Raw genomic sequence first — 17,123 nt, forward strand, 5'->3', positions numbered from 1 at the left:
AAAGACATGAATTTAAATGCCAAAGTGATTACCTTATTAACCACATCTAGTCCAATAAAGCTGCCAATCCTTGTATGTAATGTCTTTTATCGCATCACTTAAAATGATGAACATAGGATTTCATCTTTATAAACAAACAGTGACATCGTGAGAAGGATCCATGTCATTCCAGGGCCCTAGATCGTAAAAAACCTTCCAGGGATAAGTGCTTTAAAAGCAGGCCAGAGGCTGAGTGAAGTCTGACCCACTTACTAGGGTAGTAGAAATGTTACTGACCAACATTTAATGAGAAAGTGATTGTGGTTACACCAGTGGTCAAGTCCACTGCACAGACAAGTTTTAGCTCTGAGAATCTGTTATGTTTTTCAATACGCCAAAATGCACTCTCATTGGTTTCTTATTTCACTTCTCCCCAGCGGACAGGGAAGCTTACAAGAAAAGCAATATTTATGCAGAATTCAGGAGTGAAAATTCCAGAGAATGAACTATGTATGTTGGCCAGTGAAAAGGAAACTGTCTTCCCAAGATTCATGAATAATCCATGTTTACCCCATAATAGCTATGAATTTATCAAATGCACACACACACACAAATCTGCAGGGATCATGACTGAGGAACCAAGTGCTGCCATCTTGCTGGAAAAATTAAATAATATGATTTGTGTTTCAAAACATTCTTTGATAGCCTAGAATTACCAAAATTAAGGATGGTAATAATCTGGTAATTAACAGCAATTTCTTTCATCACCACAGAAATGGCATGATACAAACAGCAGTGACCTATAATTTCTCTCACATGAGATTTGCATATACTATCACCATATTTGTAATTACCCCAGCAGTCACCCAAAATATCACTCACTGTTTGCTCATAAGATGCCAGGGATGTTAAAGTAGACTGGATCCCCTTATTTTCCAGAGCTATTGAACAAAAGGTCATTGCAAAAGGGAAAGCTAAACACAATGTGACATGAACAGTAAAAAGGTAATTAGCACCATTATCTCTTTCTTGCCAACTCTTGGGTAATAGAAAAGTGTGTGTGTGTACATACTTATGTATATAAATATAATTTTTAAAAGCTAATTTATGTTGCCTTTTGTTGTTTCTACTGGAATTAAAACTGGAATTAAATAGCAGAGGGTTATGAAGTTAAACAAAATAAACAGTAACTGGGGCTTCCCTGGTGGCGCAGTGGTCGAGAATCTGGCTGCCAATGCAGGGGACACGGGTTCGAGCCCTGGTCTGGGAAGATCCCACATGCCGCGGAGCAACTGGGCCCGTGAGCCACAGCTGCTGAGCCTGCGCGTCTGGAGCCTGTGCTCCGCAACAGGAGAGGCTGCGATAGTGAGAGGCCCGTGCACCGTCATGAAGAGTGGCCCCCACTTGCCACAACTAGAGAAAGCCCTCGCGCAGAAACGAAGACCCAACACAGCCAAAAATAATAAATAAATAAATAAAATAAACAGTAACTGAATTCTAATGGAGAGTGATTCCTCTCTGGATCTATGCCTGGACCTTCCATTGGTGTGGAGCCGACTTATGAATGAACACCTTGCTGTCAAGGAACTTTTTATCTCAGCCTCTAGCAGTCAGATTTCTAACTTCTCTAAGGACGCTCTACTCCCTGGCTTCTTATGAAGTAGCCATTCAATCTCTCTTCCTGTAGAATAACAGAGTACAGGACTACCGTATCTTGAGTCACAACTTACAGCCTAATGTTACACATCCATGTTCTATGCACATTTCTAGAGCATCCATCCTACTACCATTAAAAGAAGATCAGTACCACCTCATTACATTGAAACTGAACACTGTAATAGGGAATAACATATCTGACTCCATATTAGATCTGTTTAACTTTTGTATTCTGTTGCAAAACTTCTTCTCCTCAAGATTGAGGAGTATCAAAGAAAAGGGGGGAATTGCAACCGAGCAGGGCCCTATGGGGCCTTCCCTGGACAGGCCTTCCCCCATATGCTCTGCTTTAGCTCCTCTCTGAAGTACCGAGAAAAGAGTATTTGATGCACATTTCCTGAGTTGTTTTACAGATGTGAACCACCATCCACCCACCACCACCAAATGGAAGATGTTAACTATTTGATGACCATGAGCACATAGCCCCAGGCTTCCTGGAGCCTAAGGACTGATAATGTTAACCCTTGTGACACTGACACTGCCCTGTTACCTGACCATCAACCAATCAGAGAATTGTGCAGGAGCTGATCACACACCCTGAGGAACCACCACCCACCCCAACCTGACTTTTAAAAACGCCTGGCCAAAACCTTTCGGGGAGCTTGGGTGTTTTAGAGCATGAGCCACCCCTCTCTTTGCATGGCCCTGCAATAAAGCTTTCTCTGCTCCAAATTCCCATGTTTGGTTTCTTTGGCCTCACTGTGCATCGGGCACATGAACTTACACTAACAACATCATGTTATGTGAAGCCCCTTCACGTAGGTTTCTATCACATTTGACAGATAGCACGCCTGAATCCAACAGGGCAGCATGGGAGTTACATGCCCACTTCAGAGGCAAGACAGCCTGAATCTCAACCTACATGGTCTGCCTAACCCAAGAGAGTCAGCGAGGGGTGGACCTTGGATATTTCATGGTTTTTATTTGTCCACCATATTTATGTCATCGAAAATTGAGTTTAAAGAAAAAGAAATTTGACTGGATAAAATCCTTTATCATGATGACGATAATGACTTCCCACACGATAAAAACATAGATGTCACTACTTACAGAAAGTTAATGAAAGACAAGATTTCAAAAACTAAGGTGTTATTTACCTTAATTTTGTTTACTCATATGCCTAAGGTAATAAACATAGAACATAATGTGTTTCTTTGATTGCCTGATTGGTTAACTTTTTTAAAAAGAAATAGTTTAGATGGCAAAACAAACCAAACAATGTAAAAAAGCTAAACAAAGGAAAATAAGTCTTCTATCCTCATTCCCACTCTCATCAGAGCAACACGTCTTATAGTTACATATCCCAACAGAATAAGATCATACACACACACACACACACACACACACACACACACACACAACCTGAATGTATGGAGGGCATCATTTCAAACAAAAGGTAGCACACTATACACTGTTTTCTTCACCTTGTTTTTCACAAAGCAATAGAGCCTAGATAGTTTTCACTTTAGTATATAACCTGCTTCTTTCTCTTAAGCTCTACAAGGTTTCTATTTTATGGCTGTACCATGTTTTGTTGAACCTGTACCTAACAAAGGAACATTTGTGATATTTCTGCCACTGTGCTATTACAAATAATGCATCAATAAATATCTTTATGTAGACATTTTTGTGTAAGTATGCAGATACCCTGGTATTACAGTAGTAAATTATATATATATATTTAAAAAATCAGTGTTCATAAGTATGCAAACCCAAAGAATTTTGACCTTGCAATACAGCCTTTATTTATTGAGACTTCTTGAAATTGATAAGAAATGTAGTATAAAAGAAAATAAGTCAAATTCATATAAACAGAGAGAATAGTGATTGCCAGGGGCTGGAGGTGAGGGAAGGGAGAGATACTGATCAAAGAGTACAAGTTCCCAGTTACAAGATAAAGTTCTGGGGATCTCAGGTACAGCATGGTGACTACAGTTAATAATAGCATATTGTACACTTGAAATCAAAGAGAGTAGACCTTAAGTGTTCATACCACACACACCAAAAAAATGGTAACTATGTGAGGTGATGGACATGTTTACTTCATAGTAGTAATCATTTCACTTGTATGATATGTATGACAGACCAACACATTGTACACTTGAAATATATACAATTTTATTTGTCAATTATTTACCAATAGAGCTGGAGAATAAAAGAAAGGAAAAGAAAGAAAAAATTCTCAGGGAGAAATGAGATTCAAGATTTTAATAGTTTAATCTAAATGTAACCTATCATTTTCTAATTTCACTTTTTACTTTCTTCCTATTTCCGTTTAATATTTGAAAAACCATGATGTTGGAGAAAAAGTTTATCATTTGTTTCATATACATACATATAAAATTTCTAATTGTGTCTATTAAACATTAAGAAATAAAAACCCCACAAAATTACCATATAAACTGTTTTGATGTAAAAAATATGTATATATGATTAGTAAATTCATTTTTTAAAAAAGTAAAACCTTCCTCTCTCATAGACACAGCTCTGATAGGACCTTCTCCAAAAAATAACCACTGTAAGATTCTTATAAATCCTTCTAGGTAAAATCTAGGGGGTGGGGGGGAGTAAACACAGATAAATAATCTATATATGTGTATATTATAAATGTATGTATTTTCACACACAATATAAAAGTATGTATATTATTCATAATTTTCTGTATCTTATGTTTCCATTTAACGATGTACTTTGAAGATATTTACATACCAGCACGTACAGATCTACTTCCTTTTTAAAAGAAGTATCTGGTACACCTTTACATGAATAGTGAAGCGTAATTCATTCATCCAGTTCCCTCTGAAGGACACTTTAATTGTATCAGTCTTACTGATACTCTAAACAATTCTTCAGTGAACACTGTTCACTGGGATAATTTTTGCAAATATATCTATCCATAGGGTAAATTTTGTATCAATGTACATTTTTATTTTTAATATATATGTTTTTATCTACATATACTCCTGACAATGAAACATGAACCTGCGCATTTCTCCAAATCCTCACTAGTACTTGGTATCATCAAATTTCGCATTTTTTTGGAAAGGAGAAGAATGACATTTTATTCTTGTTTAGATTTGCGATTAATCCTGAATGAGTTTGAGATTCACCTTTCCCCCCCGCCCCCGACACCAAATTGCCAGTTCAAACCTCTCACCATTTTCTAGTGGGTTGAATTTGATGTCCTGCTTAGCAAGTTCTTTGGCCCTTCTTCCTTCCAGAGTCATTTCCTTTCTAACTTCTTTCCATTTGGAATTTATGTTGGTATGGGAGTGAGGAAGGAATGTTGCTCGATTCTATCTACACAAGCACTGAATGCTTTCCAACCAAACCGCTGAGTAATATCCTTTTTCCCTGAAGATCTGAAGTGGCACCTGTATTGCAAACTATACTCCCATACATATTTGGAACTACATCTGACCTCTCCATCATAGACATTCCTAGTATCTACGCCATTCCTAACCAGTGCTTCTCAACTCCCTGAGGTTAGGCCTAAGGACTTCATTTCCAGGCTGAGACAGGGAGAATAACTATGTGCCATTCCTCAGACTTGCTCATCCTGCTGTGGAGACAGAAGAAAAGCTCTATGTTGCAACTAATGCTGCTAGAACCTACAGGAGTCCACATGAGACAGGGTCCCTGAGAGAAGCCACCTCACTGCTCCGCTGACCGACAACAAACTTAGAGCACGAGCAAAGAAAGAAATCTCACTGTGTATGTGCCTAGGATTACAGGTTGTTTTTTTATTTGTTTGTTTTGTTTTTTAACCTAGCCTATTCCCAGTTAATGCACTCTGATTTTCCGTGATATATTTATCTAGTTCTTCCCTATGGTCAAATATATAGTTGTAGTCATTTTTTTTGAAGTATCGTTCAGGTTATTCTCCTCTATTTTCTTCTCAGAATTTTTCTAGCTGGTCTTCTTATTATACTTCTCAAGATAAATTTTAGCATTGTTTCAGGTTCTGAAAAATCACTATCGATATTTTCATAGGGATTAGATAGATGTATAAATTCATCTAGACAAAGTTGACACTTTTTTTTTTCTGTGCTTTTTTTTATTTTTTATTTTTTTTATTTATGGCTGTGTTGGGTCTTGGTTTCTGTATGAGGGCTTTCTCTAGTTATGGCAAGTGGGGGCCACTCTTCATCGCGGTGTGCTGGCCTCTTCACTATCGCGGCCTCTCTTGTTGCGGAGCACAGGCTCCAGGCGCGCAGGCTCAGTAGTTGTGGCTCACGGGCCCAGTTGCCCCGTGGCATGTGGGATCTTCCCAGACCAGGGCTCGAACCCGTGTCCCCTGCATTGGCAGGCAGATTCTCAACCACTGCGCCACCAGGGAAGCCCAGCTGACACTCTTAATAGAGGTTCAAAGCAGTTTTCCACATAGCTCTTCACAATTTTTGTTATGTTTACATCGTAATATTTTAACTTTTAGGTTGCTTTTAGAAATGAGATCTTTCAGCTATATTTTCTAACTATTGTTTATATATCAGAAAGCAACTGATTTTTAGATTGATTTTTAGAACTGTTAATTTACGAATTTCTCTTAATCTTATAAATAGTTCCCCACTCAATTATTTCGATGTGTTCCATGTAAATAATATCTCTGCAAATAATTATTTCTTTTCTCTTCATTTCAAATATTTTACACCCTATTTCTCTTATCTAACAATATTAGCTACTATTTTTTAGAACAGTGGTGGAAAATAGTGTCACTAGAAACAAACTCAAAGGAAAGACAGACAAAATTGGAAAACACAGGGAAAGAAGAAGCAAAGGAAATCCACATATGAAACAAAAAAATGTGAGCTTGGGAATTCATAGAAAAGACAAGGACTTGATTTAAAACTAGAGGAAACAGGCTTCATACTCATGAATTCTTCAGGTAATGGTTTATTTGTAATTGACACACACTGAAAAAGAAGAGGTAAAAAGGTGCCAAAAGCTAGAGTCAATATAAAGCAAATGATATACTCAGTGCTGTTACTGTTAAAGCATATCTAATAAACTGTCTTTTAAAAAATTCCGTTTAACTCATGTGACCCACATTATTTAACAATGTGTTTTGATTTCTCTCCTTAGTTCCTGACTCTCCTGATCTGTGTCTCCTTCCTTCTTTGCCCATCTCTCTCTCCTTTTACTTTCTCTATGAATTTTGGTGCTATTTCTACTTGCCTCCAATTAGCAGCTGTTTCTTTTAACATTATGCCTTTTTGGGGAAAAAAAAGAGTCCTGCTTTTATTTTTTTCCCTAATGCTTCCATTTTGAAACTTTCAATAATGTGGTTTTAGGCAGACTATACTCCCAGATTTGCCCTTGCATCGTGATAGAGAGCATTTCAGCCCTAGCCAGTGGTGTGCCCATGGAAACTGGGAGTCATTGTATCCTAGGAAACTACGGCAACCAACAGAGACAAACTGAAAACAGGCCCACTGTCATTATTTTTTTAACAAGTAAAAGATGAGAGTATTCTCTACAATGAATCCAACTGCCATTTGCCAAAAAGAAGATGCAATTTAAGTCAGCCGCAATGATTAGAACATGAAGTATTTGAAAGTGTACATATATGATTTTATCCCTAATGCTTTATAGCAATCAACACTTATTAAGTTGGTTCCTAAAATAACCAAGATTATTAAACAGATATGATCAGCTGTTATGAGCAACTTCTAACACAGTTATTAAATACACTGCACCCTCCAATGTTTTAGCTGTTTATCGATATACACAGATAAGTGGTTGTTAATGTAGCACAAAGATGTCCAGAGATAATTCTGATTTCTTCTGTGGCTCTATATATCTGAAATTATTTGAACAGTGAATTTACATTCCTACCACTCAGTTTTGGCCTCTCCGCATGCATTCAACATTTAGCCCCCAATTTTATTTACAATCTTCCTCAGACTCAACTCAATAGTTTAGCTGCCTAATCAAACCAAGTTAATGAGAAGCCATATAGGTCATCCATGTAGACATAGCATCTATTATTTTGACAAATGAGTTTACAGCATGAAAGCAGAACTCCCACTGCATTGCAGTTTGTCTGAGTTCATTTATTTTGCATATCACAGGAAGTTGGCCTCTAAAACTTCTCTCCCCAAGAAAATCTGGGTCATACCTTTCCTTTTCCCTTACAGAGCTGGGAAATGCTTACAAGGGTCTCCCTGTGTGTGTGTGTGTATGTGTACACATGTATATTAATGCTTTTAACCTTACCTTTTTTCTTTACATGTCATGTGACATTTATTAAGCTCTAGTGGCTCCCAGAAAACAAAGACAAGAGAAGAGTGTAGAGTATCAGTGGTGGCGCTTTGTAAACTGAAGGGTGTACCCCCATAAGTAGTGCTACACAAAGGGAAAAATCAGTAAGATCCTTAGTAGAAGCCAATGATAGTAAACAGCTACTACGTGTAGAAGCTCATGCATTTGATAAAATCAGGTCTATTCCTTGGTTAGAGCAGAAAATCAGAAAAGTTGAACAGATGAGCATTTTTAACTTAAACGTATTTTTAAAAAGTAATTCACAAATATTAATATGAGACCAAAGCCTTTCCTTTGATAACGAGCCCACTGATTAGAGTTCCCTATCTTCTACCTTGGAATAATTACATTACTTATAATCTCAAGTTTTAGTTCGTTAAGGAACATTGAAAAACTTAATACCCTTGTAAAACCGTGTTAAGTATAAAATCTTCATAGATTTTTACTAGTTTCAAACTTTCACAATTTTCTTGCCAATATCTATTTTGGCATCATTATTTATTGGCAATTTTCCTTTCCAAAATTATATTTCATAGAAAATATTGTCTTTATTTCCAAACATATGTATTGGTTTATATAAAATTCTATTAAATTACATAAGTTTAATCACAAACAACTAGAATAAACAGGTTTGGGAGCAAGCACAATTGATTATTAATAAGTATAATCAGGAGTGAGCAGAATTATGCAGACACACTAGGGAGTAGCCTACTGTCCATGAACACTCAGAGTAGAATGAAAAATAGTGTATGTTTTAGAGTGGAAATCAAAAGGTGTGAGTTGTGCTGACACTAGTAAAAAAAAAAAAATTCTATTGCACACACTCAATTTGGGGGTGGGAGGCTGTATAAGTGGTACCTCAGTGGTGCACAGGTTCCCATGTGAATGCAGGGACTGGGCCAGAAGTTTTGCACATCAACCTGTTCTCCAGTTAATGCTTAATAAGCTTAGGAGACCATCATAAACACAAAGTTGGTAGTCCACAGATGTTGTGTGTTCACAAACACCAAAATATGTTTTACTCAGGTGTAGCTCAATAAGGACAAAATAAAGAATTGGGTCTATTCAAATAAAGTACAAGCCATGAAAGAAGAAATAATATTCTGAAGATTCAAAAGGAAAAAAGTGTCTTTGAAAAAATGGTCTGTATCATGGAGATTAAAATTTCTAAAAACTAGCTGGCTCACAATAATGCAAAATAAAGCTGAGGATAAAACTTTAAGAGATATAACAGATACATGAAAAAAGAATGCTTTGAGTATGTGGTGGGCTGGGCTCTGGGGCTGTCTGCGCAGCCCTTGGTGCGGGGGCAGAGAGCTGGGCACAGGCAATATGGTCCTGGCGCCCTATGAGGAGACGGTAGGAATGGGGCTAAAAAAATTTTTTTTAACAAATGCTTTTAATTAAAAATTTTTAAAGTTTTTTTTTTTTAAAAAGAATGTTTTCCTAAGGAACTAATGTCTTAAAAGAAAAACATTGAAGTTCACTTTGGAGTCAACAAATAGAAAAAGAGCTTGTGAAAATTCAAATCTGAGACATAAAAGGAAAACTCCAATTATGTTTCCCAAATTCAGAAGAAAATAATGGGAAAAAAGTTTATAGACATAAAAGACAGAGAAATAAAAATAACTGGATAATTTGGGTTCCTAGAGAATAGAAGGGAATGAGTGGAACAAAAACAATATTCACAGATACAATAGAAGAAAATTTCCTGAGCTAACTAAAAGATCTGTGTAGGCAAAGAGAATGGCTCACTGCATCTCTGGGGAAAATTGTGTTCATACATATGGGTTTTGCCCTTCTCCACCTTATCTTATTCCTTTTTTATTTATCTAAAAAGAAGAAACAAAGCAACACTGCCTATCATGTCTAGTATTATCTCATATAATGCTAAAAGTACTAGCCAATGAAATTAGAAACTAAGGTAAAGGAAATTATAGCCTTTATAATAATAATATAAAATTAGTAGTATACTCAGATATGATGTATCCTTGAAAAACTCATAGAATTAACCACCATCATCATAGTAAAATATTAGAACAAGTGACTGATTAAAAATACAACACTAAAGCCATACTGCTTTTTCAAATCCAAAGTCTGTTATATACTTATCTCTAACATCAGACAATTTAATCTTTTCAAACTTTAGTTTCTTTATATGCAAAATAGATCTAAATTTGTACCCAACTCAAGAGTGTTGGCAGAATTAAATTATATAATTGTACAAAATTCCTTGCCATAGTATTTCACACTTGAGTAGAGTTCAATATGTTAGCTCTTACTAATATTAATAATTTCCTATATGCCAACAATAAATAGGTGGAAAATATGGGGGGAATATTGTCCATAAGTAACAAAAAAATACATATATAAAAATATTAAAGTTTTGCTGAAAGGCGTAAAGGAAGGTGGAATAAATGTCGCACACTCCTGAACAGAAAGACATTGTTTTAAAATGTTATTTTCTCACTAAACTGCTTTAAAGTTTAACAGAATCACAATTCCAATGGGAACTTCTGAAGAACATGAAAGATAATATTCATGATCATCTAGAAAAAAGAAATGCAAAAATAAACTAGATCTTTTTTTAAGGATGAGAAATGAGGGGGAAATTATCCCATTGGTTAAAACATATTATAAAGCTACAGTAATTAAAACTCAGTGACATAGTTTAAAAAAAAAAAAAAAGTAGAAGACATATCGATAGATCAGAATGGGAAACCAATAAACAGGCCAAAAGTATATATATGAAAGTACTATTTCAAATTAAAAGAGAAAATGACAGATTATTTCATAAGTTATGCTTTAAAAAACTGTCTAATTATTTGGGGGGAAAAAAGATTATTTACTTTAAATCTTACCCTAGAGTAAATTCCAGATAGATTAACAATCTAAACATGAAAAGAAAACTATGAAATATTTTAAAACATACAGATAAATATTTATATAATATTTGGTGACAAAGTTTTTTTTTCTTTCCTAAAAATGTGACCATAAGCAGAAATCTTTAAGGAAAAAAATGAATTGATTTGACTATGCACAAACTAAATACACACACACACACACACAGTTTCATTTCCACTTAGAATATAGAAAGCTGTATGTGAACATGACTCCCAACTTAACAGTGAGAAAAAGACAGATAATCTACAAACCAGTAACTTTTCTGGAGCTGAACATGTTAGGCAAACAAATGAACAAAAAGTTCCAAAGAGTAGCAAGCCCTTCCTAGGAGAGGCAAAACATATCAACTGTTTCAGCTCTGACAGAGTAAGAAATAGCCAGCATACAAGCAAGGAAGAAGAAATCATCTGATATTGCTAAAAATTAATAAAGGCCAACGATGGGCTAGAGTTCAAGATGAAATAGCTGGAAACTCCAGACTCATGGGAAGTTGCATTCTCTGGCTAGCTCCTTTCCCACAAAGAAGCCTGGATGCAGGGCGGAGGAGACAAAAGAACCCCCACCACCAGTGTGAGGCCAGCCTGTGGGAGGTGATCCACAGCTGCTGGGGGAGAGGCACAAAATACTACCTACTTCCCCTGTCCCTTTTCTCCTAAGAACTGAATGCTGGGCAGAGGGCACAAACCTTTGTCTCTCCCATCCCCAGGGCCCAGGCAGTCATCCACTGCTTTCCAGGAGGGTCAGGAAGCCCGTCTTCCCACAGGATATTGCCAAGGATCTATTGCCATTGGACAAGGGATAGAAGCAAAATGTTCTGCCCTGGGGGAGGCACAGAGAACTCAACTCCCTCCTTACGACTGTCACATGTACCCACCCTGGCCTTTTATGTTCACATAACATAAAATTAACCATTTTAATGTATACAGTTCAGTGGCATTCAGCACATTTACAATGTTCTGCAGAAATCACCCTAATCTTGTTCCAGAACATCTTCATCCACCTCCCAAAAAATCTCTGTACCCATTAAGCAGTCACTCTCCATCACCCTAGCCACCATTAATCTGCTTTCTGTCTCTTTGGATTTACCTATTCTTGGTATTTTATATAAATGGGATCTTACACTCTGTAGCCTTTTTTGTGTCTGTCTTCCTTTACTTAGCCTAATGTTGTCAAGGTTCATCCACACTGTAGTATGCATCAGTACTTCATTCCTTTTTATGGCTGAATAATATTCCAATGTAGAGATATACCACATTTTGTTTCTCCATTCACCAGTTGATGAACAATTGGATTATTTCTCCCTTTTTGACCTCAGCAATTTAGCACTAGCTGTTGCACTAACTGGAATACTCTTCTCCAAGATCACTACAAAGCCAGCGCCTTGTCATTCAGGTCTCAGCATAGATGTTACCTCTTTAAAGGAGTCTTTCCCGATCACCTTTCCAATACAGCTTCCCAATCATTTGCTGTCCCAATCTCAACATAGCACTTCTCGCTATCTAAGATTACTTTGCACGCATTTCAGTTCCCCCTTCTGACTGCAATTATATCCTTACCTCACGTAAGAAGGGAACTTTCTGTCTTGTTTTACTCTGACACCCCCATCCCTTGAACAGTCCCTGGTACACAGTAGGCATTTCATAAATATCTATTAAATGAATGAACAAACACAATAAAATACACAATGTGTTTTGCCTATCAGCTTGCCAAAAATTTAAAAGAACTCTACTAATCTAAAGAACACAGTGGAACATAAAGAAAAGAGCAGTGCCATACTGCTGGAGAGAAGTCAAAATGACAAACTTTCTTGAGGGCAATTTGGCAATAAGTATTTAAAAGCTGAAAACTGTATATTCTTCCGTGCCAGCCATCAATTTCTGTATATTTATACTAAAGAACAAGATTTCAAAGATGTGAGCTGAAGGATATTTTGCAGCATTTTAAAAATAGCAAGATGAAGAATATCTATAATACCCAGCCATAGGAAACTAGTCCTGCTACAGGGCATGAATACAAGGAACTCTACTGGCCATTAAAAGAGATGATATGTGTACGTATCTATCGGTGTGAAAATACATTCATGAATTTTTGTCAATTAAGAAAGCTGGTTACAAAAAAGTACAGAGAGAAGGATCTAATGTTGGTAAAAATTATGTATATGGTAATGAGAAAGGGAAGGTAAGAGACCAAAAGGATCAAAGTTATCGTTGGGCTATGTGATGGTAAGCAATTTTGTTCTTTTGGCTCATAGTTTTTGTTCTTAAGTCTTCTAAAAGTTTTATTATAATTGTAAAAACAAATGTCAATAAATAGGAATAACCTCAGGTATATAATTCTTCTCTTGGAGACATGAATCAGAAGTAAGGCATTTATCTGGGCATGTACATAATTTAAGCAAACACCAAACTGTGTAGGAATTTTCTGAATTTCAGAATATTTAGAGTCTCTATTGACTCTCACCATTCTTAGAGCCCTAAGTACAATGAATCATTATTTTTCCTCTTAAAATTTTCCTGTTCTAAGGGGTGGGGGAAGGATGGACTGGGAGTTTGGGGTTAGCAGATGCAAACTAGTATATACAGAATGGATAAACAACAAGGTCCTACCGTACAGCACAGGGAACTATACAATATCCTGTGATAAACCACAATGGAAAAGAATATAAAAAAGAATGTATATATGTGTGTGTGTAACTGAATCACTTTGACAACATTGTAAATCAACTATACTTCAATTAAAAAAAGAAAAAAAAATTTTCCAATTCTAATAACAGCACATTATAACAAATTTTCCCACATTACACACAATTCCCTTATTGTCCAAAACCTTTGAATGTTATAAAGTCTGCTCATGATTTCACACCTCAGGGATCCTTTTGGATTCAGTCACTAAGCCATAGATACACAGAGCATATTCAAGGCATTATGCCTATCCTGTCTCCAGGCCAAACTCAAGTTTAAACTTTCTTCGGTAGACTAGAGTCTTACTTTCTGCTACACACTTCACAGGAGGAAAGTACATGAATACCCTTGGAAAACAAAACCCTAGAAGCCTGAAAGAGTTCAGCAGCTTGCAAAGACATATCTTTACCTCAGGGTGTAGTTTCAAAGGAAGAAGAGCAGCTCAAACCACAGTGTCCAGCTGGACCAGGTCTAGACAAGTCTTAGTGTTTACAAGGTCAAAACAAGTTGACAAGGTGAAGTGTATGGGGGCGAAAGGGGTGGCAGCAGGCTAAAGGACTTAAGGAACTTGACAATTCTGAGCCACCCGGTGGGTGATTCGTTAGGACACTGGGAAAGAAACCAAGACTGAAGCCTGGGTACAAAGTACACATGAACACTCTGGGACAGGAAAAGTCTATGGCCTGAGACACATCTCAGGCAAGGAAAGGGGATGGGTTCATCTTTGGTCAGCTGAGGAAGGGAGGGAGTCATAAGTGATTTCTCCCAGTAGGGGCAAAGGAAAGCAGACATTGACACTGTAAATGACATAAAGGTATATAAAAACCAATCCCTGACCAGGTAATCATAATCTAATGAGAAAAGAAAGACATACGCAGCAGAAATTTAAAACCTTACATGTAGTGAAAATGGGGTGAGATGCATTTTGATTTGGCGAGGAAGATTAGCCGGGCAAGTCTTGAAGGCTGAATGCAGTGTTTATATTTTATCCTATAGATTTGGGGGAACCATTGAAGTTTTTGAGCATGGGAGTGACTTCACAAATGTAATGTTTTAAAGGGATGGGTCTGATTGTACTGGGTATGGAGAGACAGGCACGTTTTTTTAAAGATGTATTTTTTAAGCGCAATTTCTCTTCCCCTCTTTTGGGTTTTTCTATCTTTCCTTTGAATGTTTTCTTAGAGATTCCTGGTTCTGCCCTGTCATACACAGAGCATTCCAGCATTATAGGGCCTTGATGTTCCAGAAAGGAATATAGTAATAAAAGCTGCAGGTGTGATGACAGCAGTAACAAATATTTTGTAGCCAAGTAGAGCGATGGTTGAGAACAAACTTCAAATTTATTTAGGGATTTGCTAGAGGCAGACAGAATCTGTGACTCTTCACATCTCATTTTCAAAGTTCAGGGACTCTAGCCACTAATGAGAAAACGCCCAGAAGTAACCTTAAAACATTTTATCCCTTGTTGTAAGAATAAGGGAAGCCAGAGAATCACAAGAAAGATTCTCTGCAGTGACGCTAACCCAAGTGTGAGTTAACTACATCTCATTAGGATACTTCTCTAGAGAACCAAGCAATAGACCTCAAAATGTAATGTCGCTGGCCATCTTTTGTCCCACTTGAGTCTCTTGAGAATATTTTTTTTTAATTAATTAATTTATTTATTTATTTTTGGCTGCGTTGGGTCTTCATTGCCGTGCCTGGGCTTTCTCTAGCTACGACAAGCAGGGGCTACTCTTTGTTGTGGTGTGCAGGCCTCTCATCACGGTGGCTTCTCTTGTTGCGGAGCATGGGCTCTAGGTGTGTGGGCTTCAGTAGTTGTGGCACATGGGCTCAGTAGTTGTGGCTCCCGGGCTCTAGAGAGCAGGCTCAGTAGTTGTGGCGCACGGGCTTAGTTGATCCGCGGCGTGTGGTATCTTCCCGGACCAGGGCTCGAACCCGTGTCCCCTGCATTGGCAGGCAGATTCTTAACCACTGTGCCACCAGGGAAGCCCAGAATATTTTTATTTAAAACAAACAAACAAACAAACATATCCTCATCCCTGCATTGTATGTTGCATCTGATGGTCACCTGCTGGAATTCCCATCAGTCCCCGATGTCTTTCTCTCTGGGATTTTGTCCATCTTCCCTTTTATTTCAAGTGTCTTTCAGACTCCTAGACTTGTTCTGCCCTATGCCTATGACACTGCAGGGTCTCAATGTTCCAAGAAGTAGTAACAATACTGTCAGGATGACAATAGAAACAGTCATCAGTAATGACAACTGTTCTGTACACACACTATCACTACATCACTAATTGCAACATGATTGCAAAGCTCTGGGGCTTGAAGGAGGAAAGAGAGGATGAGGTCATCCAGAGCATTCGTCAGTCTCTCTAATTGCTAGCGTGCAGTTCCAAGGTTTCCAATAGAAGCCCTATTTTCAGGATTTTATAACTTGGCACTTGTGATCCACTGTCGACTTAAACTTGACGTGAAAGGCCCCAGGCGTAGGACCATCATCAGCTCATTCTGAGTTATATTAAAAAAAACAGAGCACCAAACATAAACTCCAATCGTTCATAAACGGCACTGTTTACAAGTGACATTTTACAAGTGACTATTCCTCAGGTGAGCATTCCGCCATCAGCGCCATGGCCTTCACCATCCATCACCCACAGAGAATTCTGGAAAGCAGGAACCACACACACCGGCAAATCACCTCTTGGGCTGTTGGGGAGAACGTGTGATTTCAGGCCAGATCTCCATTGTTTCAGGCACGTGAAAATTATCTACTATGTATTAAGGATTTTATTACCATTTAATTTTTCAAAATGTGTATTTGTACCAGCAATCTGATTTCAAATGCATTTTGCAGGGGTTCCAGCACTTTTCTTCCCTCATCAGTGCTGGTCCCCTGGTGATGACTGGAGGCCACAATTAACCAGCCAGCTGCCCTTGGCTAGCCTCTGCTCGGGGTGTTCAAAGCCCCTCAGACGATTCTCCACATGTCAGTATCATCGCTAAGCAACAACTGGCTAGAACTGACCCTGCCTGAGTAAAGCGAATGGCGTGTCAGAATTTTACAGAAAAGCACTGTCGTGCAGAGACCTAGCCGACCACCTGAGGAAAGAAAAAAATAATAAAGCAATGCTCATGAAAATAATAATGACTGTAGGGTCTATTTCAGGATACACATGTGAAAAAGAAAGTCTGCAATTCCCCACTACCAGGTGCCAGTCAAGCTGACTGGGGTACATTTTCTTAGTCTACACGCATTTATTGGTCATTTTACACACAGGCAGAATTGTGAAAAGTCAGGACAGAATTCCCATCTAAAGGGGTTCATGATGTAGTTATAAAGATACTACTGTACAGGCAATCATCTATGAAACATCAAGATAATTATTAAATGTTAATTTGTGAGAGTGGAGAGGAAAGAAGATGCGCAAGGCTGGAATAGTGAGGGAGGCGTGGATGAACGGTGGGATTCTGATGCATGGAGCGAGGAGCAGACACTTTCCAAATGAGAGCTGCCTGCTTAGAAACGGTAAGAGATGAGTATGTGTGGGGTGGAGGTGTAGCTTTCACTCCACGGAGCAC

The sequence above is a fragment of the Balaenoptera acutorostrata genome (genome assembly GCF_949987535.1).
Source record: "Balaenoptera acutorostrata chromosome 6 unlocalized genomic scaffold, mBalAcu1.1 SUPER_6_unloc_1, whole genome shotgun sequence".
NCBI classification, from domain to species: domain Eukaryota; kingdom Metazoa; phylum Chordata; class Mammalia; order Artiodactyla; family Balaenopteridae; genus Balaenoptera; species Balaenoptera acutorostrata.